Consider the following 23,040-nt stretch of genomic DNA (forward strand, 5'->3'; position numbering starts at 1 on the left):
ATCACCTCCCAGGGCCACAATAAATAAATCTTTAAGAAATAAGTTCAGCAGCCCAGGAGATGGTGCATTGGATACAGCATGAGACACTCAAGCTTTTTTTTTTTTAATTTTTTATTTAAGAAAGGATTAGTGAACAAAAGCATAAGGTAGGAGGGGTACAACTCCACACAATTCCCAACACCCAATCCCCATAACCCACCCCCTCCCATGGTAGCTTTCCCATTCTCTATCCCTCTGGGAGCATGGACCCAGGGTCGTTGAGGGTTGCAGAAGGTAGAAGGTCTGGCTTCTGTAATTGCTTCCCCGCTGAACATGGGCATTGACTGGTCGGTCCATACCCCCAGTCTGCTTCTCTCTTTCCCTAGTAGGGTGTGACTCTGGGGAAGCTGAGCTCCAGGACACATTGGTGGGGTCTTCAATCCAGGGAAGCCTAGCCAGCATCCTGGTGGCATCTGGAACCTGGTGATTGAAAAGAGAGTTAACATATGAAGCCAAACAATTTGTTGAGCAATCATGGACCCAAAGCTTGGAATAGTGGAGAGGAAGTGTTAGGGAGGTACTCACTGTAAACTCTAGTGTAGTCCTGCTTTCAGGTATATATTTTGCAGTAGTTTATGGATACGTGTGCACATAAGCTCTCTCTCACAGAAACTGGTATATATCTAGGTTATGGGACTTTGTTAGAAAGTGAACTACATGAGATGAAATTAGAGTGTACTATTAAAGGAAAGGTCTCACCTGAGTAATGAAGCTGAAGGGTTGTCATTCCACACGTGAAGTCTCTGGATACATTCTGAGGTGAAGCATGTTGAGGTAGCAATCGTTGCTTTGACTCAAGCATTTTTTAATAGAGACAGAGAGGCAGGAAAACAGAGTGAAAAAAGCCACAGCAGCAAGACTTCCTTCAGTGCAGCGAGAGCTGGGATCACACCCGGCAAAGCAGTGCGCTACCCAAGTGAGGCACTGTGCATGCCCAGCAGGAGGTTCTGGGTTTGATCCTGGGCATTGAATCTGCCACACTGATGCGCTGGTTGGAGACTGCAGCCGCCACATATGAGCCACCCTGTAAAGGGATTTTTTTTTTTGTTTGCCTCTAAGGTTATTGCTGGGGCTCAGTGCCAACACTACAAATCCACTGCTCCTGGTGGCCATTTTTTCCATTTTTATTGGATAGGACAGAGAGAAATTGAGAGTGGAGGGGGAGAAGAAAGGGAGAGAGAAAGACAGAGAAGTGGTCCGGGAAATGGTGCAGGGGATAAAGCACTGGACTCTCAAGCGTGAGAGTTTGATCCCTGGCAGCACGTGTATTAGAGTAATGTCTGGTTCTTTCTTTCTCTCTCCTCCTTTCTAAAAAATAAAATCCATCTTTCTAAAAAAAAAATAAAATCTAAAAAGAGAGAGAGATGACTGCAGACCTGCTTGCTCTCTTGTGAAGTGTCCCCCCTGCAAGTGGGGAACTGGGGGCTCAAACCCGGAGCCTTGTGCAGCTCTTTGTGCTCAGTACTGTGTGCACTGAACCAGGTGTGCCTCTGCCCAGCCCACAAAGGGAAGCCTCATGAGTGGTGGAGCAGTGCTTGTGGCATCTCTCTTTCTCTCTTGGCTACACCCTTCCTCTCTGCTTCTCACCCTCTATTTAAAAGAAAAAGGTCTGGGTCTGGGTAGATATAGCCTAATGGTTATGCAAAGAGATTCTCGTGTCTGAGGCTCCCAAGTCTCCGTTTTTATTCCATAAGTCAGAGCTGAGCAGTGCCCTGGTAAAGGAGGAGAAGGAGGAGGAGGAGGAGGAGGAGGAAGAGAAGAATGAGAAGAAGAAGAAGGAGGAGAAGGAGAAGGAGGAGAAGGAGAAGAAGAAGAGGAAGAAGAAGAAGAAGAAAGAGGGAAAGAAAAAAGAAAGAAAGAAAAGAAAAAGGTCTTCCAGGAATGGTAGAATTGTGCAGGAACAAAAACCCTGGCAGAAAAATGAATAAGTAAATATTTAGGGACCAAGAGACAGCTTACACATAGAAAGCCAGGCTTACCACGTGTGGGACTCTGGGCTGGAGCATCAGCACCGCCTGGGAGATCCCCAGAACAAGGGGAAATTCTGCAGCTGGTGGAACAGTGCCATGGTGGCTAACCCTCCCTTTCTCACTCTCCACTTCATCTTAAAGAGATGAAAAGGAAAGGGGGGCAGTTGGTGGCACACCTGGTTACACACACGCTACAGTGAACAAGGACCCGGGTTCAAGCCCTGGTCCCCACTTACAGGAGAAAAGCTTTGCGAACTGTGAAGCAGGGTTGCGGGTGTCTCTCTGTGTCTTTCCTCTCTATCTCCCCCTCCTTTTCAATTTCTCTCTGTCTCTATCCAATGATAAATAAATTTAATTTTAAAAAAAAGGAAGAGAGGGAGGAAGGGAAGGAAGAAGGAAGAAAAGATTGGCCTAGAATCATGCACATGGGAGCGTCTGACACTGCACTGAGAGAGATGCTTGAAGAAAAAAAACGGGGGAGTCGGGCGGTAGCGCAGTGGGCTAAGCGCACATCCCGGTTCGAACCCCCGGCTCCCCACCTGCAGGGGAGTCGCTTCACAAGTGGTGAAGCAGGTCTGCAGGTGTCTGTCTTTCTCTCCCCCTCTCTGTCTTCCCTTCCTCTCTCCGTTTCACTCTGTCCTATCCAGCGATGACAGTAATAACAACATAACTACAACAACGATAAAACAACAAGGGCAACAAAAGGGAAAACAAACAAACAAATAAATATTTTTTTAAAAACGGAAAGACACATTCTGTACCTAGTTGCGTGGTCCTGGGTTCAAGTGTCCTATCCACTGTGTTCCCTGGCTGAATCGCTTCGCCTATCAGAGCCCAGCCTGAGCGTGCGTGAAGCTTGTTGGCCACAGATACTCCCTGAGGACGTGCAGCCATTTATACTCCCCTGCTCCTGCCTAGGCTTCTTCTGCTCTCCATCTTCCCCCAGGTGCTCTCAAAGGTTCTGTCAACCCATCCCTTTCTACAGATGAGAAACTGAGGCACTGGGCACTGAACACCCCTACCAGGGGCCTGGAGGTCCCAACTCTGTCCTACAGGACACTGACTGCCCCCTTCCTTCAACACACACACCAGCAGTCTCCTGCTGCCTCTGTAGGGCTCAGTGTACGTGAAGGACGGCCATTCTGCCCCCTCTTGGTTTCCTGGTCCTGTGTTGTGAGCCTCCCCACCCCACTCCCAGCAGAAAGGGCTGTACCAGGAGGCCTGCCCCAGACTTCTGCTCAGGCCCTGGGTTTCATTCCCCTTCCATGAGAACCCAGAGAACCCACCCGCCCTGGCCAACCCCCTTCCTCCTGAGGACCTGGTCCTGCCTGGACCAGACCTTCTGGACCCTGAATGGCCCCCCAGCCCCAGCCCCGTCCTGAAAGGGTGGTCACCAGATTGCCAGAAGGTGGGCAGCATGAGGCAGGCTGAGCTGCTTTTCCATGGAGGTGGGGAGGCTCAGCTTCTAAATGCCCAAGGCTCAGGGCTTGATTTCATTCTGAGATGCAGAGTTGGGGCTCAGGGACACAGCCAGCCGGGAAGCAGGGAGACATGATCCCACAACCCCCCCCACCTCAGCACTACTGGAAGGGGCTCTTGCTCTGAGCGCTTATGGGGTTCTGCTGCGAACACAGAGCCTGCCACTAGGAGCCCGGTGCCACCACCTCGGCCAGGCTGGTCACCCTCCGTAATGTCAAGTCCAGGGCTCTGAGCCAGCCCTCAATATCAGTTCGGTCCCAAAAGCACTGGGGGAAGCAGATGTGGAGAGGAGTCAAGGGTGGGGGAGAAGCCAGGCCTTCCCGGAACACTTCTGCGCCCCTTCCCATCGGGAGCACCGGCCCGCCCCCTCCTCTAGGGAACCCCCCCTCCAGACTGCGGCAGCAGCATTCCCTCAGGGCTCCCACCCCCGCAGGCCCCCCCAGGCCCCTCCTCTGCTCCAGGTTGGGAGCACAGTGATTCAAGTTATTTTTAGCCAGCCGCATCCTCCAGGAGACTGGAGTCAAGGGGAAGCCGCCCCCGCACCTCCAGGAGCTGCTTGCGGAAAAGGATCGATTAAAACCCCCAGCGCTGTGAGGGCCCGGTGCCAGGACGGCCGCCTGCACTGAGCCAGGCAGAGCCAGCCCTCACCCACTGGCTGCCAGCACTGAGCCCTCTACGGCACTCACTCAGCAACTGTGCCCCAGCCCATCCTCTCCCGGCCCTGGCCCTGCCCCCTTCACCCTCACTCTGTCACCCCTCTCTGGGCAGGTGCATCCCATATGTCCAGAAGAGACTGGGGGCCCAAGAAAGAACCCCTGAAATCGTCTGCCTGGCCTTGTCTGGAGAAGGCTGCTGAGCTAGGCAGTGCCTGTGGCCAGGACATTACTCTGAGCCCCATCTTGCGAGTGAGGACGCCAGGCCACAGAGTGTCTGAGTGGCACCGGGCTGCTGAGTGCCAGGCCTGCGCTAGTTATGCCCTTGGGCCTTTACCTGTGTTTGCCTGAGAATGTGGGGGACCAAGGAGTGCACAGAAGGCACAGAAATGGAGTGGGGGTGGAGGTTGACACCCTACAAAGGAGCCACTGCTCAGACTGTCCTGTCACCCACAGGGCAGTCTCGGGCCTCGTCCCAACGCAGAAGAGCTTCCTGGAGTGGCTCTGACAAGAGAGAAGAGGCTGGTCACACCTGCCTCTGCAAGTCAGTTCGCTTTTGCTTTCTCACCAACAAGATGGGATGGCAAGAGAGGTCACCTGATGGAGTAGTGACACAGAGCCCCTGGCTCCAGACTCCAGCACGGGTCCCTTTCTCTGCCTGACACTGACTTGAGGCCATGTGTGGAAAGATGCAGATGTTGCTGCAGGCCAAGCGTCTGGGGCTCTGGGAGTACGGGGGCCATGACCAGGGAGGCCTGATTCACAGAGAGCCATAGGAGACACATGCTGGCCTTTGTCCCCTCCCTTCTGCTGCGTCCTCCCCACCCCTTCATCATCCACAAGGTCTCAGCAGCTTGCCTCCTCTCCCAGGAAGGTCTCCAAGTCTCTCTTCCAATTCCCCTGAGCTCCTGGCCTGGATCAGTCCCTATTTGGTTGATTGATTGACTGATTGCCTTCAGGGTTATTGCTGGTGCTCAGTGCCTGCACTATGAATCCACTGCTCCTGGAGGCCATATTTCCCATTATTGTTGCTGCTACTGTTGCTATTATTGTTGTTATCGTTGCTGCTGCTGTTGTTGGATAGTAGTACAGAGAGAAATTGAGAGGAGGGGAAGACAGCGTGGGGAAGAGAAAGACAGACACTTGCAGACCTGATTCACCACTTGTGAAGCGACCCCCCTGCAGGTGGGATCGCTTGTGCTGGTCCTTGTGCTTCACACTATGTGCATATTTATTTATTTTAATGAGAAAGAGACAGATAGAAAGATGCACACACAGAGAAAGAGAAAGGCCAGGACTCTGCTCAGCTCTGGGTCACGGTAATGCTGGAGACTGAACCTGCAACCTCAGAGTCTCAGGTTGTGAGAGGCTTCTGCAGAACCAATATGCTGCCTCCACATGAGGCTTTGCACTCAGACCTTCGCAGCACCCATCAGTGACCGCACCCACCAGCCTCCTGTCTGTGACTCCTCAGACTGCTGCTCCTTTTTGCTTTCTACTTTTTCACTACCCCTGGCACCTGAGCAGAACCCACCCCCCCCCCCCCCGTCCACTGTAGGATGTGACTTCCCTGTGGTCCTTACTGCCTACTTTTTCATCAGTCCAACAGTGAGGACACCCCCATTTCCCCCCCCCCGTGGCTACATACCCCTGTAAGCCCTAAGGCCAGTCCTCTCTCTTCAGACCTCAGTGTCCCCACAAGCAGGCTTGGAGAAGGGAATCAGGTAGATGCTGAGGCCAGGCTCCAGGCGGTGGTCTTTGTTCTGCCAGGCTCCTGGGAAAGTGGGGATAGTGGGAGGGTCGGCACTTGGGGTGGGGAGTGCACAGCCCACTGTTCATTCAGGATTTTTGAAAATTTTTTTGTATTATCTTTATTTATTGGATAGAGACAGCCAGAAATCATGAGGGAAAGGGAAGATAGAGAGGGAGAGAGACAGAGAGACATCTGCAGCACTGCTTCACCACTCGCAAAGCTTTCCCCCTGCAGGTGGGGATGGGGGGCTTGAACCTGGGCCCTCGTGCACTGTAACATGTGTGCGCTCAACCTGGTGTGCCACTGCCAGGCCTCCATTCAGAATTCTTTCAAAGGCCATTTCACTTACTTTTTTTTTTCTTGAGGATGTTTTTAAACTTTATTTATTTTATCTGATAGAACAGGAAGAAATTGAGAGGGAGGGGTAAATAGGGAGAGAGACAGAGAGACACCTGCAGACCTACTTCACCATTTATGACGCTTTCCTTCTGCAGGTGGGGACCAGGGGCTTGAACCTGAATCCTTGTGTGTGGTAATACGTGCACTTAACCAGGTGCGCCACCGCCCCGCCCCCTTGACTGTCTTTTTCGGTTTTTATTTAAAAAAAAAACATTTTATTGGGAGTCGGGCGGTTGCGCAGTGGGTTAAGCGCACGCAGCGCAAAGCACAAGGACCGGCGTGAAGGGCGTGAAGATCCCGGTTCGAGCCCCCAGCTCCCCACCTGCAGGGGAGTCGCTTCCCAGACGGTGAAGGAGGTCTGCAGGTGTCTTTCTTTCTCTCCCCCTCTCTGTCTTCCCTCCTCTCTCCATTTCTCTCTGTCCTGTCCAACAACGACGACATCAGTAACAACAACAATAACTACAACAATAAAACAACAAGGGCAACAAAAGGGAAAGAATAAAATAATAAAAAAAGAAATAAAATTTAAAAAAAAACATTTTTTAAATTTATTTTCCCTTTTGTTGCCCTTGTTTTTATTTTTATTGCTATAGTTATGATTGCTGTTATTGATGTCATTGTTGTTAGATAGGACAGAGAGAAATGGAGAGAGGAGGGGAAGACAGAGAGGGGGAGAGAGAAGACAGAGGGGGAGAGAAAGACAGACCTCCACCTACAGACCTGCTTCACCGCCTGTGAAGTGACCCCCCCCCCCCCGCAGGTGGAGAGCAGAGGGCTGGAAGTGGGATCCTTATGCCAGTCCTTGCACTTCACACCACATGCACTTAACGCGCTGCACTTAACCCAACTCCCTTTTTTGGGTTTTATTATGACACTGGGGATGGGGGTGGTTAGTATGTTCATTATACCACCACTGAAGGGCCCCAGGTACCAACTTTATTCCTTTCTTATGGAGGGAAGAGCAGGAGAGAGGAGAGTACTACTTCACTACCATGGGGCTCCCTGGTGACATCCACAATGCTCCCCTGTGGTGCTGGGACTTGAACCCAGGACCTTGGGTATGGTTTGGTGCCTGCTCTGCCAGGTGCCCTCTCCCTCCTTAGACAGACCCTGAGATGGAGGTTGTCCTGGGACCTTGGAGACTGACAGCTGAGTTAGCAGGAATCCTCTAGACGCCCCAGTCCTGCTCTAGCCTGAACTGAGAGGGCTCATCTGCCAGAGGAGCTAAGGAAGGAGATCCAGAAGGGGACCGGTTGCCACGGCAATGGGTTGGCTGGCCCAGCTGGAGGCTTCTGAGAGGGATCAGCAAGGGCCCTCCCAACCCTGGAGGCATTCATCCTCCTTAGATGTTTTTTGTGAAAAGAAGTCTCCTGACCCTGTTTGCCACTTTTTTACTCTTCACTCAGAGGTGGGGTGGCAGTGGGGGAGTGGATGGGGAGCTACTCAGGTCCTGCTCCGAGACCCAGCATCCCCACACACCTACTCCCTGGTTCCCTTCCTGGCAGCTGGGTCCTCTGTGCTGGCAGGAGTCTCCCTCTCTCCTGGGGACCGTCACCTCTAGGCCTGTCTTGGGAGGTGTGAGTAGGTCTGAGCAAAAGCTGGGGCCAGCGGGGAGAATGCCCCCACTTTAGCTATCTGTTGGCCGCAGAGATGAAGGGCTTTTCTGGGGTGATCTGGTGGTCAGGGTCACAGGCCTCCCTTTGTGGCCTCAACAGGAACACACATTCCCATACTCCCCTGGGCCCTGATGGACCCTAGGACCATGCCAGCCCTCCCTTTACCCATTAGACCTCTAGCAAACCCCAAGGACTCTGTGCCGACCCCTCCCCAACCCCCCTACTCTGTGACATGGGGTGAAGAGAAATCTTCCTGCCACCTCCCATGGCTACTCGAGCAAACCCGGAGCCCTCGGAACACACTCGCAGGCTCCTGGGGCCTCCCTCCCTCCTGCTGGGCACTGGGCACTGCTCCCTCCACCCACGCCCCAAGAGTGAGTGGGCCGGGGCTGAGCGCGGAGCAGCAGCCGTCAGCACACGCAGGCCTGCCTAAGTTCTCGGGCCTGTCCCTTCAAGTTCCAATGCACCCGGCCTCCTGTGCTGTGAGGTCAACCAGCAGGGGCTCTACCCAGCCCCCCAACCCACAGGACAGCTCAGCTGTCCCTGCCCTGAGCCCTCTCTAGAGGAAGTCACCTCCTCCACCACGCTCAGGAGGCCAAAGCCAGGGGAGACAGGGGACCAAGTCTCCCCCAGAGAATCCACTGAAAATGGGCAGACAGGGGCTTGATGGTGGTGAGGACAGGAGGAGAAAGAGGCTGGGGAGCAGCTCCACTCCATCCACGGTCCCATGCTGCCCTCGTGTGGACAGTAGCTTCACCTCCACAAGCGGCACCCTGGGCTCAGGAAGAGCAGGACCTGGGGGCCTGCGGAGACACCTCTTTTCCGGACAGCCTGGCGTGGCAGGCTTCCCAGCACCTTTTCTCTGCCCAGGAGCCCTGGGTCTCAGATTGGGGGGGAAAGGAGCTTAAGAGTTGTATTTTGGGGGTCGGGAGGTAGCGCAGTGGGTTAAGCACATGTGGCGCAAAGCACAAGGACCTGCGTAAGGATCCCCACCTGCAGGGGAGTCACTTCACAAACGGTGAAGCAGGTCTCCAGGTGTCTGTCTTTCTCTCCCCCTCTCTGTCTTCCCCTCCTCTCTCCATTTCTCTCTGTCCTATCCAACAACGATGACATCAATAACAACAATAATAACTATAACAATAAAACAAGGGCAACAAAAGGAAATAAATAAACTTTTTTTTCCTCCTCCAGGGTTATTGCTGGGCTCGGTGCCTGCACCATGAATCCACCGCTCCTGGAGGCCATTTTTCCCCCCTTTTGTTGCCCTTGTTGTAGCTTCGTTGTGGTTATTATTATTGCCCTTGTTGACGCAATTCGTTGTTGGATATAACAGAGAGAAATGGAGAGAGGGGGGAAGACAGAGAGGGGGAGAGAAAGACAGACACCTGCAGACCTGCTCCACCGCCTGTGAAGCGACTCCCCTGCAGGTGGGGAGCTGGGGGCTCGAACCGGGATCCTTACGCCGGTTCCTGCGCTTTGCGCCACATGCGCTTAACCCGCTGCGCCACCGCCCGACCCCCAATAAACATATTTTTAAAAGAGTTGTGTTTTGAGGGCTAGGCAGTGGCACATTCTGGTTGAGTGCACACACCCATTACAGTGCACAAGGACCCAGGTTCAAGCCCCTAGTCCCCACTGCAGGGGGAAACTTCATGAGTGGTGTCTCTGTCTCTGTCTGTGTCTCTCCCTCTCTTTCTCCCTCTCTTCTCTCAATTTCTCTCTGCCTCTATCCAATAATAAATAAGTAAATAAAAAGGCCAGGTGGTGGTGCACCTGGTTGAGTGCACATGTTACAATGCACAAGGACCCAGGTTCAAGCCCCTAGTCCCCACCTGCTGAGGGAAAGCTTTGCGAGTGGTGAAGCCACGCTGCAGGTGTCTGCCTGTCTCTCCCTACCCTCTCTATTTCTGGCTATCTCTATCTAGTAAATAAAAATGATGATAACAACATGGTTTTTAAATAGTTGTATTTTGGGAGAGTCGCCCGGTAGCGCAGCGGGTTAAGCGCAGGCGCAAAGCACAAGGACCGGCGTAAGGATCCCAGTTGAGCCCCCGGCTCCCCACCTGCAGGGGAGTCGCTTCACAAGTGGTGAAGCAAGTCTGCAGGTGTCTGTCTGTCTCTCCCCCTCTCTGTCTTCTCTGTCTCTCTGTCTTCTTTCTCTCCCCCTCTCTGTCTTCTTTCATTTCTCTCTCTGTCCTATCCAACAACAATGACATCAATAACAACAACAACTTCAGCAATAAAATAACAAGGGCAACAAAAGGGAATAAATAAAATAAATATTTTTTTTAAAGTTGTATTTTGGGGGTTGGGCAGTAGTGCAGCAGGTTAAGAGCACATGGCGTGAAGCGCAAAGACTGCTGTAAGGGCCCCAGTTCAGTTCAAACTCCCCCCTCCCTACCTGCAGAGGGGTCATTTCACAGGCGGTGAAGCAGGTCTGCAGGTGTCTATCTTTCTCTCCCCCTCTCTGTCTTCCCCTTCTCTCTCCTTTTCTCTCTGTCCTATCCAACAACAACAACATCAATAGCAGCAACAGTAATAACCACAACAATGATAAAACAAGGGCAACAAAAGGAAAAAGGTAGCCTCCAGGAGCAGTGGATTCATGGTGCAGGCACCAAGCCCCAGCAATAACCCTGGAGGCAAAACAAACAAACAAACAAACACAAAGTTGTATTTTGAAGCAGGGGTAGATAGCATAATGGTTATGAAAAGAGATTCTCATGCCTGAGGCTCTAAAGTTTCAGGTTCAAGCCTCTGTACCACTGTTAACCAGAGCTGAGTAGTGCTCTGAGGGAGAAAAAAAAAAAAAAAAAGAAAGAAAGAAAGGGGAAAAAGTGGTATTTTCAATGCTCCATCCCATATTCCAAACACTGTTCCAGGAATTCAGTCTCTGCAGTCAGCCATGCTCCTGAACTAGAGGGAATTCCGATTACAGAAGTGATCCTTGTTCATGGAGCTAGTGTTTGCCTTTCTTTTTTTCTTTTCTTTTATTATTATTATTTTTTGTTTATCAAAGGACTGCTCAGCTCTGGTTTAAAGTGGTGCAGGGGATTGAACCTTCGAATTTGGAGCTTTAGGTCTCTTTGCATAGCCATTATGCTACCTACCCTCTCGCTCGGTTGCCTTTCTCAGTCATAGCTCTGCCCTCTGGGGCCGTATAGGAAGAAGTGGCCTCAGTCTTGGGAACTGTGAGACTCATCCAAAGCCCAATGTAGTGCTTAAAAACCCCCTTTCTGGGGAGTTGGGAGGTGGCGCACTGGGATAAGCGCAGGTGGCACAAAGCTCAAGGACCGGCGTAAGGATCCCGGTTCAAGCCCCCAGCTCCCCACCTGCAGAGGAGTCCCTTCACAGGCGGTGAAGCATGTCAGCAGGTGTCTGTCTTTCTCTCCTCCTCTCTGTCTTCCCCTCCTCTCTCCATTTTTCTCTGTCCTATCCAACAACAATAATATCTACAACAATAAAACGACATGGGCAACAAAAGGAAATAAATATTTAAAACAAAAAAAAAAAAACTTTCTGGGAGTTGGGCGGTAGCGTAGGAGTTAAGCACATGTGGACCGGTGTAAGGATTCGGGTTCGAGCCCCCAGCTCCCCACCTGCCAGGGAGTCGCTTCACAGGCGGTAAAGCAGGTCTACAGGTGTCAAAAAAAAAACTCTTTGTCCTTGACCCCCCCAAGTGAGAGCTCTCTATATCTATCTATCTATCTATCTATCTCTCTTTCTATCTTATATTTTAAGAATCAATTATGAGAGACGGGGGAGAGGGAGGAGAGAGAGAGAGCCAGACATCACTCTGATACATGTGCTGCTAGGGACTGAACTCAGGACCTCATGCTTGAGAGTCTAGTGCCTTATTCACTGTGTCTCCTCCCAGACCACCAGTCTTCTTCTGTATTGATAAACCATCCCGGTTCTGATAACCCGCTCAGGGACTTTGCTCCTGCCGAGACACTTTCCTCTCTGTGTCAACTGCTTGTTTGTCTGTTTGCACTCGGTCACCCCTTCATCACTTGGGCCAGCTCTTCCTCCACACTCACTCCAGCCAGCTGCCTCTTCCTTTTCTTGGCAGTGTCATCTGCCCGGAGCCCAGCCATAGAGCAGCGGGTTAAGCGCAAGTGGTGCAAAGCACAAGGACCTGCTTGAGGATCCCAGTTCGAGCCCCCGGCTCCCCACCTGCAGGGGAGTCGCTTCACAGGAGGTGAAGCAGGTCTGCAGGTGTCTTTCTCTCCCCCCTCTGTCTTCCCCTCTTCTCTCCATTTCTCTCTGTCCTATCCAATAATGATGACATCAATAATAACTGCAATATAAAACAACAAGGGCAACAAAAGGGAATAAATAAATATTAAATGTCCACTGTGTGGGTTGCTTTTGAACTCCCGTTCCAGTCGCGCCAGCCAACGGGAAAATGAAGATGACCTAGTCAGTTCTGAGCTCATGGCGTTTGTACCAGTGAGCACACACTTAGGTAAGGAATGAGCAGTTAGTGTCAGGATGAGAGGACCCAGAGTAACTGGGGAGATGAAGGAGAGGGTCACTTTTTGAGACAGGGTAGCCATCTACAGAGGCTTCTCCGACAGAGTGGGCAGAAGGTGGTCCAGGTGGAGGAAGAATGTGTGAAAGCCCTGAGGCAGGAATAAGCAAGTGTGTCTGGCAGGAAGGAAAGAAATTCAGGATGTGGGAATGGATAATAAGGGGAGGGGCAGAGGGTAGATAGCATAATGGTTATGTAAAACAGACTCAAGCCTGAGGCTACAGAGTCCCAGGTTCAATCCCTCCTCACCACCATAAGCCAGAGCTGAACAGTGCAACAGTGCTCTGGTAAAAAAAAAATATATATATAATATATATATATATATATATATATATATATATAGAGAGAGAGAGAGAGAGAGATGGAGATTGTCATTATTATTATGGTTATGGGAGGTGAAGGATTTATATCCAGTGCAAAGGGGAGTTTTTAAGAGTCTAACTTGTCTCTTTAAAAGAGTTTCAGGGGGCCGGGTGGTGGTGCACCTGGCTGAGCACACATGTTACAGTGCACAAGGACCCAGGTTCGAGCGTCTGGTCCCCACCTGCAGGGGAAAGCCTCACGAGTGGTGAAGCAGGGCTGCAGGCGTTTCTCCCCCCGTCGCTCCGTTCCCTCTTCATTTCTGGCTGTCTCTAATAAATAAAGATTAAAAAAACAACAAAAAAAAGTTTCTTGGGGGTTGGGTGGTATCTCTCAGTGGGTTAAGACATATGGTGCATAAGGATCCTGGTTTGAGCCCCCGGCTTCCCACCTGCAGGGGGTGTCACTTCACACGCGGTGAAGCAAGACTACAGGTGTCTATCTTTCTCTCCCCCTCTCTCCCTATGTCTGTCCTATTCAATAAACAACAAGGGCAAGAAAATGGAAAGAAGTGGCCTCCAGGAGCAGTGGATTCACAGTGCAGACACCAAGCCCCAGCAATAACCCTGAAGGTAAAAAAAAAAAAAAAAAAAAAGAGTTTCTTTATGAAAAAGACTAAAGAAGGGAGGAGGAGGTAGCATCATGGTTATATGTAAAGGGACTTTCATGCCTAAAGCGGGTTAAGTGTACATAGTAGCAAGCACAAGGGCTGGTGCAAGAATCCCAAAGTTCGAGCCCCTGGCTCCCTACCTGCTTCTGAAGCAGGTCTGCAGGTGTCTGTCTTTCTCTCCCCCTCTCTATCTTCCCCTCCTCTGTCAATTTCTCTTGGTCCTATCCAACAACAACAGCAGCAGAAACAACAACAATAATAACAGCAACAACAACAAAAAAAAATGGAAAAAAGATGGCCACCAAGAGCAGTGGATTGTTAGTGCAGGCACCGAGCACCAGTACCTTGGAGGCAAAAATAAATAAATCAATAATCAACCAATGGGACTACATCAAATTAAAAAGTTTCTGCACAGGTAGCGCAGCAGGTTAAGCGCAGGTGGCACAAAGCACAAGGAGCAGCAGAAAGATCCCAGTTCAAGCCCCCCCCCCCCCGGCTCCCCACCTGCAGGGGAGTCGCTTCACAGGCGGTGAAGCAGGTCTGCAGGTGTCTGTCTTTCTCTCCCCCTCTCTGTCTTCCCCTCCTCACTGGATTTCTCTCTGTCCTATCCAACAACGACAACATCAATAACTACAATAAAAAACAAGGGCAACAAAAGGAAAACTAATTAAATATATAAATATCAAAAATAAATAAAAGGGAGTCGAGTGGTAGCGCAGCGGGTTAAACACAGGTGGCATAAAACACAAGGACCGTCATAAGGATCCCGGTTCAAACCCCAGGCTCTCAACCTGCAGGGGAGTCGCTTCACAAGCAGTGAAGCAGGTCTGCAGGTATCTTTCTCTCCCCCTCTCTGTTTTCCCTCCTCTCTCCATTTCTCTCTGTCCTAACCAACAAGGACAGCAATAAAAACAACAATAATAACCACAACAACGATAAAACAACAAGTGCAACAAAAGGGAAAAGAAATAGTTTCCAGGAGCAATGGATTCATGGTGCAGGCAGGCACTGAGCCCCAGCAATCACCCTGGAGGCAAAAAAAAAGAATGTCATACATCAGAAAAGGTTGCAGCAACAAATACTAGGGACAAAGGAACCCTCTTGCACTGCTGGTGAGAATGTAAATCGGCCCACCCCCTGTGGAGAGCAGTCTGGAGATTTCTCTGGACTGGGGAGTGACGCACCTGATTAAGTGCATGTTACAACGTTCAAGGACCTGAGTTCAAGGCCCTGGTCCCCACCTGCAGGGGGCATGCTAGCAAGTGATGAAGCAGTGTTGCAGGTGACTCTCTGCCTCTCCCTCACTATCACCCCCTTCCCTCTAGATTTATGGCTGTTTCTATCCAATAAATAAAATAAAGGTAAAAAATAGGGAGTCGGGCGTAGCGGGTTAAGCGCATGTGGCGCAAAGCGCAAGGACCAGTTAGGATCCCTGTTCGAGCCCCCGGCTCCCCACCTGCAGAAAAGTTGCTTCACAGGCAGTGAAATAGGTCTGCAGGTGTCTGTCTTTCTCTCCCCCCTCTCTGTCTTCCCCTCCTTTCTCCATTTCTCTCTGTCCTATCCAACAACAACGACATCAATAACAACAGCAACAATAAAAAAGGGCAACAAAAGGGAAAATAAATAAATATAATTAAAAAGTTTAAAAAATAAGAGAATTCTCAGAAGGCTAGAAATGGGCCTATTCTATGACCCTGCAATTCCTCTCTTGGGGCTGTATCTGAAGGAACCAAACACAACCATCCAAAAAGATCTGTGTGTTGTTAAGTGAAATAAGTCAGAAGCAGAAGGGTGAATATGGGATGATCTCACTCTCAGGCAGAAATTGAAAAACAAGATCAGAAGAGAAAACACAAGTAGAACTGGAATTGGCATATTGCACCAAAGTAAAAGACTCTGGTGTGTGGGGGGGGAGGAGAATACAGATCAAGAAGGATGACAGAGAACTTAGCGGGTGTTGTACTGTTATATGGAAAACTGAGAAATGTTATGCATGTATAAACTATTGTATTTACCATTGAATGTAAAACATTAATTCCCCAATAAAGAAAATAAAAAAAAAAAGATCTGTGTATATCACGTTCATAGTAGCACAATTATAATAGCCAAAACCTGGAAGAAACCCAGGTGTCCAATAACAGATGAGTGGCTGAGCAAGTTGTGGTATGTATACACAATGGAATATTACTCAGCTATAAAGGATAATGAATTCAGGGAGTCGGGCAATAGCGCAGCTAGTTAAGTGCCGGTGGCACAAAACACGAAGACTGGCGGAAGGATCCTGGTTCGAGCCCCCGGCTTCCCACCTGCAGGGGAGTCACTTCACAAGCGGCGAAGCAGTAGTGCAGGTGTCTCTTTCTCTCTCCCCCTCTGTCTTCCCCTCTTCTCTCCATTTCTCTCTGTCCTATCTGACAACGACGACATAAATAACAACAATAATAACTACAACAATAAAACAAGGGCAACAAAAGGGAATAAATAAATAAATATTTTTAAATACATATATGGTTTTGTTTTATTTTTTTACCAGAGCACTGCTCAGCTCTGGCTTATGGTGGTGCGGGGATTGAACTTGGGACTTTGGAGCCTCAGGCGTGAGAGTCACTTTGCATAACCATTATGCTATCTACCCTCCGCCCCATATATGTTTTTTTTTTTAATTTTTTATTTTTTTTATTTTTATTTAAGAAAGGATTAATTAACAAAACCATAGGGTAGGAGGGGTACAACTCCACACAATTCCCACCGCCCAATCTCCATATCCCACCCCCTCCCCCGATAGCTTTCCCATTCTCTATCCCTCTGGGAGCATGGACCCAGGGTCATTGAGGGTTGCAGAAGGTAGAAGGTCTGGCTTCTGTCATTGCTTCCTCGCTGAACATGGGCGTTGACTGGTCGGTCCATACTCCCAGTCTGCCTCTCTCTTTCCCTAGTAGGATGGGTCTCTGGGGAAGCTGAGCTCCAGGACACATTGGTGGTGTCTTCAATCCAGGGAAGTCTGGCCGGCATCCTGATGACACCTGGAACCTGGTGACTGAAAAGAGAGTTAACATACAAAGCCAAAAAAATTGTTGTGCAATCATGGACCCAAAGCTTGGAAAAGTGGAGAGGTAGTATTAGGGAGGTACTCACTGCAAACTCTAGTATACTTCTGCTTTCTTACTTTGGTGCCATACTCCAAACTCAGTCAATTTCTGCTTTGCGTTTCTACTTCTTTTTTTTTTTTTTTTTACATGCATAACATTCCCCAGATTCCCATTTAGCAATACAACCCCCACTATTTAATTCATCATTTTTCATGGCCCTGTATTCTCCCCACCCACCCACCCACCCCAGAGTCTTTTACTTTGGTGTAATACTCCAATTCCATTTCAGGTTCGACTTGTGTTTTCTTTTCTAATCTTGTTTTTCAACTTCGGCCTGAGAGTGAGATCATCCCATATTCATCCTTCTGTTTCTGACTTATTTCACTCAACATGATTTTTTCAAGGTCCATCCAAGATTGGCTGAAAACGGTGAAGTCACCATTTTTTACAGCTGAGTAGTATTCCATTGTGTATATATACCACAACTTGCTCAGCCACTCATCTGTTGTTGGACACCTGGGTTGCTTCCAGGTTTTGGCTATTACAAATTGTGCTGCCAAGAACATATGTGTACATAGATCTTTTTGGATGGATGTGTTGGGTTCCTTAGGATCTATCCCCAGGAGGGGAATTGCAGGGTCATAGGGTAGGTCCATTTCTAGCCTTCTGAGAGTTCTCCAGACTGTTCTCCACAAAGGTTGGACCAATTGACATTCCCACCAGCAGTGCAGGAGGGTTCCTTTGACCCCACATCCTCTCCAGCATTTGCTGCTGTTACCTTTTCTGATGTGTGACATTCTCACAGGAGTGAAGTGATATCTCATTGTTGTCTTGATTTGCATTTCTCTGACAATCAGAGACTTGGAGCATTTTTTCATGTGTTTCTCGGCCTTTTGGATCTCTTCTGTGGTGAATATTCTGTCCAATTCCTCCCCCCATTTTTGGATGGGGTTATTTGTTGTCTTGTTGTTGAGTCTGGTAAGCTCCTTATATATGTTGGTTATTAAACTCTTATCTGATGTATGGCATGTAAAGATCTTCTCCCATTCTGTGAGGGGTCTCTTGATTTGGGTAGTGGTTTCTTTTGCTGTGAAGAAGCTTTTTAATTTTTTAAAAAAGAATAATGAATTCGTCTTTTTTACCTCATCTTGGATGGAGCTTGAAGGAATCAGGTGAAGTGAGGTAAGCCAGAAAGAGAAGGATGAATGAGGGATGATCTCACTCATGGATATTAAATGAGAAATAAGAACAGAAAGGCGAAACACAATGTAGGACTCGGACTAGGTTTGGCACACTGCACCAAAGTGAAGCACTCTGGGGTCGGGGGCTTGCAGATTCACCTACAGGGTAGAGGTGGGGGTCACAGTCTGTTGGTGGTGGGAACAGTGTGAAACTATACTTCTATTAATTTATAATCTTATAAATAAGTATTAATTCAATATGTCAGGGGAAAGACAGTTCTATAACTGCCCTACATTTTAGTCTGAGTGTATATTTCTTTTTTTTCTTTTTCTTTTCTTTTTTTTTATATTTATTTAATTTATTTATTCCCTTTTGTTGCCCTTGTTGTTTTATTGTTGTAGTTATTATTGTTGTTGTCGTTGTTGGATAGGACAGAGAAATGGAGAGAGGAGGAGAGAAAGATAGACACCTGCAGACCTGCTTCACTGCCTGTGAAGCGACTCCCCTGCAGGTGGGGAGCCGGGGTTCAAACCGGGATCCTTATGCCAGTCCTTGTGCTTTGCACCACCTGCTTTTTTTTTTTTTAACCTCCAGAGTTATTGCTGGGGCTCGGTGCCTGCACAACAAATCCCCTACTCGTGGAGGCCATTTTTCCCATTTTGTTGTCCTTGTTGTTGTTGACATTGTTGTAGTTGGATAAGACAGAAAGAAATCAAGAGAGGAGGGGAAGACAGAGAGGAGAGAAAAAGACAGACACCTGCAGACCTGCTTCATCACTTTTCTAAACCCCCCTATTTTTTTTTTTTTTAGAAAGATAGGAGAGAGAAAGAACCAGACATTATTCTGGTACATGTGCTGCCAGAGACTAAACTCAGGATCTCATATTTGAGAGTCCAGTGCTTTATCCACTACACCACCTCCCAGACCAGTTCACTGGTTTTGTTGTTGTTGTTTGTTTGTTTTTGTTTTTTAATTTCTTTATTGGGGAATTAATGTTTTACATTCAATAGTAAATACAATACATGCATAACATTCCCCAGTTTCCCATATAACAATACAACCCCCACTAGGTCCTCCAGCATCCTTTTTGGACCTGTATTCTCCCCACCCACCCACCCCAGAGTCTTTTACTTTGGTGCAATACGCCAATTCCACTTCAGGTTCTACTTGTGTTTTCTTTTCTAATCTTGTTTTTCAACTTCGGCCTCGGCCTGAGAGTGAGATCATCCCATATTCATCCTTCTATTTCTGACTTATTTCACTTAACATGATTTCTTCAAGGTCCATCCAAGATTGGCTAAAAACGGTGAAGTCACCATTTTTTACAGCTGAGTAGTATTCCATTGTGTATATGTACCACAACTTGCTCAGCCACTCATGTGTTGTTGGACACCTGGGTTGCTTCCAGGGTTTGGCTATTACAAATTGTGCTGCCAAGAACATATGTGTACACAGATCTTTTTGGATGGATGTGTTGGGTTCCTTAGGATCTATCCCCAGGAGAGGAATTGCAGGATCATAGGTTAGGTCCATTTCTCACTGGTTTTTTAAACCCTAAGATTGCAAGGAACTTTCACCATTCTCTCTCTCAGAAATTAATTTTTTAGTATTTTTAATATATACAGAGAGCTAACAAAGCACTGCTTGGCTCTGGTTTACGGTGGTTCTGGGAATTGAACCTGGGATCTCACAACCTTGGGCATGGAAGTCTTCTGCATAATCACTGTCCCCCACAGCATGCTAAGGGTACTTTCTAAAAACATGCATTTGGGGCCAGGTGGTAGCTCAGCGGGTTAAGCGCACATGGCCAGTTTAAGGAACCCAGTTCGAGCCCCCAGCTCCCCATCTGCAGGGAGGTCATTTCACAGGCAGTGAAGCAGGTCTGCAGGTGTCGAATATCTTTCTCTCTCCATATGTCTCCCCCTCCTCTCTCCATTTCTCTCTGTCCTATCCAACAACAACAATGGGAAAAATGACCTCCAGGATCAGTGGATTCACAGTACAGGCACCAAGCCCCAGTGATGACCATGGAAGTAAAAAAAAAAAAAAAAAAGAGAGAGAGAGAGATAAAAAATGCATCTTACACATAAACTTGGAAAAAAAAAACTGAAACAAGCAAACTGCTAAGACTTATAAGAATGGTGGTCATCTTTGGGGGCTGGGAGGTGTGATAGTTTGCAAGTGGTGAAGCAGGTCTGGAGGTGTCTAACTTTCTCTCTCCCTCAATATCTCCCCCTCTGCTCTCAATTTCTTTCTGTCTGGAGCCAAGTGGAGGTGCATCTGGTTAAGCGCAAAGATGACAGTGCACAAGGACCCAGGTTCAAGCCCGTGGTGCCCACCAGCAGAGGAAAAGGTTCACGAGTGGTGATGCAGTGCTGCAGGTGTCCCTCTTACTCCCATCCTATCTCCCTCTCTCAATTTCTGGCTGTCTCTATCCAATAAATAAATAAAGATAATAAAAAAATACAACTTAAAAATAATTTTGAAAAATACATATCTCTGTCCTATCCAATAAAATGGGGGAAAAAATGGCTACCAGGAGCAAAGGATTTGTAGTGCAAACACCAATCCCCAGCAATAACCCTGGAGGGAAAGAAAGAAAGAAAAAAAGAAAGAGAACAGTACTATAGGCTTACAATCCATTTGTAGCAGTTATGAGCTCTGTGATCTGAGCAAGATAATATATTACCTATATTTGTAAAGTGACAGTAATGGTACTTCCCAAAGCTGTTGAGAGTGGGAGATACTGACCTCTGTGTGTATTCTACTTCAGCAAAACTGGCTTAATTTATAAGGTAAACGTAGACAGCCCCAGACCTCCTGAAGCTAGTCATCTTTCTACAGCTGCATGCCATTGGAGAACTTGACTTCTTTATTGCTTTCCAGAGGTAAAGAAGAAAGGGCCCTGGGTGTGGAATCAGGAAAATCTATTTCTGACCCAGAAGCCACAGTAGTCAACCCATAAAGCTGACCGAATACTTACTTTAGAGGGTAGATATGAAAAATGACAGCTAATCAAAGAACTGTAATAATCAATGATATTCACAGACTCTTAAAAAGAAAAAAAAAAGTACTAATTTCAAACCCACCTAGTCCTGTGATTCCGTCTATAAGTCCTGTCACAAGACATATTCCTTTCACATCTATTCTCTTGAATACTTTTGCCAATGAACACTTTTACAGAGGAAGTGAGAAATCTGGGTTAACATTATTTATTTATGAGAGAAGAGAAAAGGACAGAGAAAAAGAACCAGAGCATCTCACTAGCACAAATCATGCCAAGGATTGAACTCGGGACTCCATGCTACAGCGTCTAAAGACATATCCACTACGCCACTTCCTAGGTCTCTGAGGTCAATAACTATTAAGCCATCAGTAATCACATTTTAACTAAGGTGTGGGTTACATTTTAATGTCGAGTGGGATAAAATGGAATGGAATGGGAATCCACAGAGCGTTCTGCACTAGATAAGGATAAATATCATCTCCTGAAAATGTTAGTTCAGTTGTATACATGTGCTCATTTACACCTCTGCGTTTACCTTGGGCATTCGTGAAAAATGAACTTCCCGCTGTGGCCAGTGTCGTATGCTTTACATTGGCTTGTTCTAGCCCTCCCCCTCCAAGAGAATTGGATGAGTCCTGTTAATTTCGCGGGCCTGCTTGGCCCCGCCCCAAGGGACCCTGGGAGAGGGTTCCGGAGTCCGAGAGTTCCTGAGTTCCCCAGTGACAGAGTTCCTGAGTTCCGGAGTTCGAGAGTGCGAGGGTGCGAGAGTTTCTGAGTTCGAGAGTAAGGGAGAGGGTTCCTGAGTTCCAGAGTGCCAGAGTTAGCCAGAGTTCCTGAGTTCCTGAGTTAGACAGAGTTCCTGAGTTCCGGAGTTCGAGAGTGCGAGAGTGCGAGAGTTTCTGAGTTCGAGAGTAAGGGAGAGGGTTCCTGAGTTCCAGAGTAAAAGAGAGAGTGCTTGGGCCGCCGCAAAGAGACAGCAGAGTTCTGTTTGGTGATTAGTTTGTCTTAGTTTATGAATCGTTGTTCCTGAATAAAGAAATACAGCTGCCCTGCCCAGCCGTTGTCTCCGCGTCTCTGTTACCCGCCCGCAAAGCCAGCCCGGCCGGCAAGAGCCCCGGAAATTTTAACAACAGGCCAGGGTCATGAAAGTGTGAGAATTTCTGAACGTTCAGCGTAAGGATCCTCCCTCAGCTCCTGTATTTCTGCTATTTCTGATGGATCTTTAACAAGTGGACACAGGACTACTTCTCCCCACGTCAGATTAGGCTCCAGTGGATGAATTTCATCCCAAAGTCAAGACCTAGGAATTCAACCTCAACTTCACCTCTAGCAAAACAGAGCAACTCCAAGGGAGATTCTGACCAGATAGACCGCTGGCTTACACCACAGTTCCTGTGGTCGCCAGCCTGGCCCTGCCCTCACTTGCTGGGGTTATAAAACCCACCACAGGACACAGAGCAGCACCAGCCACAGGCTGCCTCTCTGACAAGATGCTTCTTCTTCCTCTCACCCTGCTGTGCTTTTCCCTGTGCTCTGGAGCCAAGGCTGGCGAGATCATTGGGGGCACAGAGTGCAGGCCACACTCCCGCCCCTACATGGCCTTCCTGACGATTCTCACTGAGCAAGGCCACACAGCAGCTTGCGGGGGATTCCTGGTCAGACGGGACTTTGTGCTGACTGTGCAGGGAGGCTTATTAATGTCACCCTGGGAGTCCACAACATAGAGGAGCGTGAAGACACTTGGCAGACGCTGATGGTCCAAAAACAATTCTGTCATCCAAAATACGGTGAGATGACTCTTCTCCATAACATCATGTTACTAAAGCTGGAGGAGAAAGCCAACCTGACCCTGGCCGTGGGCACAGTCCCCCTGGCAGCTGAATTTGACTTCATTCCCCCTGGGAGAATGTGCCGGGTGGCCGGCTCGGGGAGAACGGATGTGAAGGGGAAAGGGTCTGACACTCTGCAGGAGGTGAAGCAGAGACTTATGGACCCCCAAGACTGCAAGCACCACTCAGATTTTGACCACAATCTCCAGCTGTGTCTGGGAAACTCCAAGAAGAGAAACTCTGCATTTAAGGGAGACTCCGGGGGCCCTCTCCTGTGTGCTGGGGTGGCCCATGGCATTGTGTCCTATGGAAGGATGGATGCCAAACCCCTTGCTGTCTTCACCCGCATCTCCTATTACCGGCCCTGGATCAATATGATCCTGAAAGAGAATTAACCCAGGAGCCTGGCCCAGCCTAGAGGAGCCTGAACCTGACCTTGAGCAGGTTCTCTGCAGAATTGCTCCCTGAATGTCAATAAAGACTCAGAGTCAGGCTTAAAAAAAAAAATGCATCTTACACATAA

The 23,040-nt window shown here is 48.6% G+C and overlaps 1 pseudogene; it reads left to right on the plus strand.

Moving 5' to 3' along the window:
* The first annotated feature begins 22,155 nt into the window (after positions 1-22,155).
* LOC103117281 (chymase-like) lies at positions 22,156-23,024 on the plus strand (annotated as a pseudogene).
* The last annotated feature ends 16 nt before the right edge of the window (positions 23,025-23,040 follow it).

Source organism: Erinaceus europaeus, chromosome 12, assembly GCF_950295315.1.
Source record: "Erinaceus europaeus chromosome 12, mEriEur2.1, whole genome shotgun sequence".
Lineage (NCBI taxonomy): Eukaryota > Metazoa > Chordata > Mammalia > Eulipotyphla > Erinaceidae > Erinaceus > Erinaceus europaeus.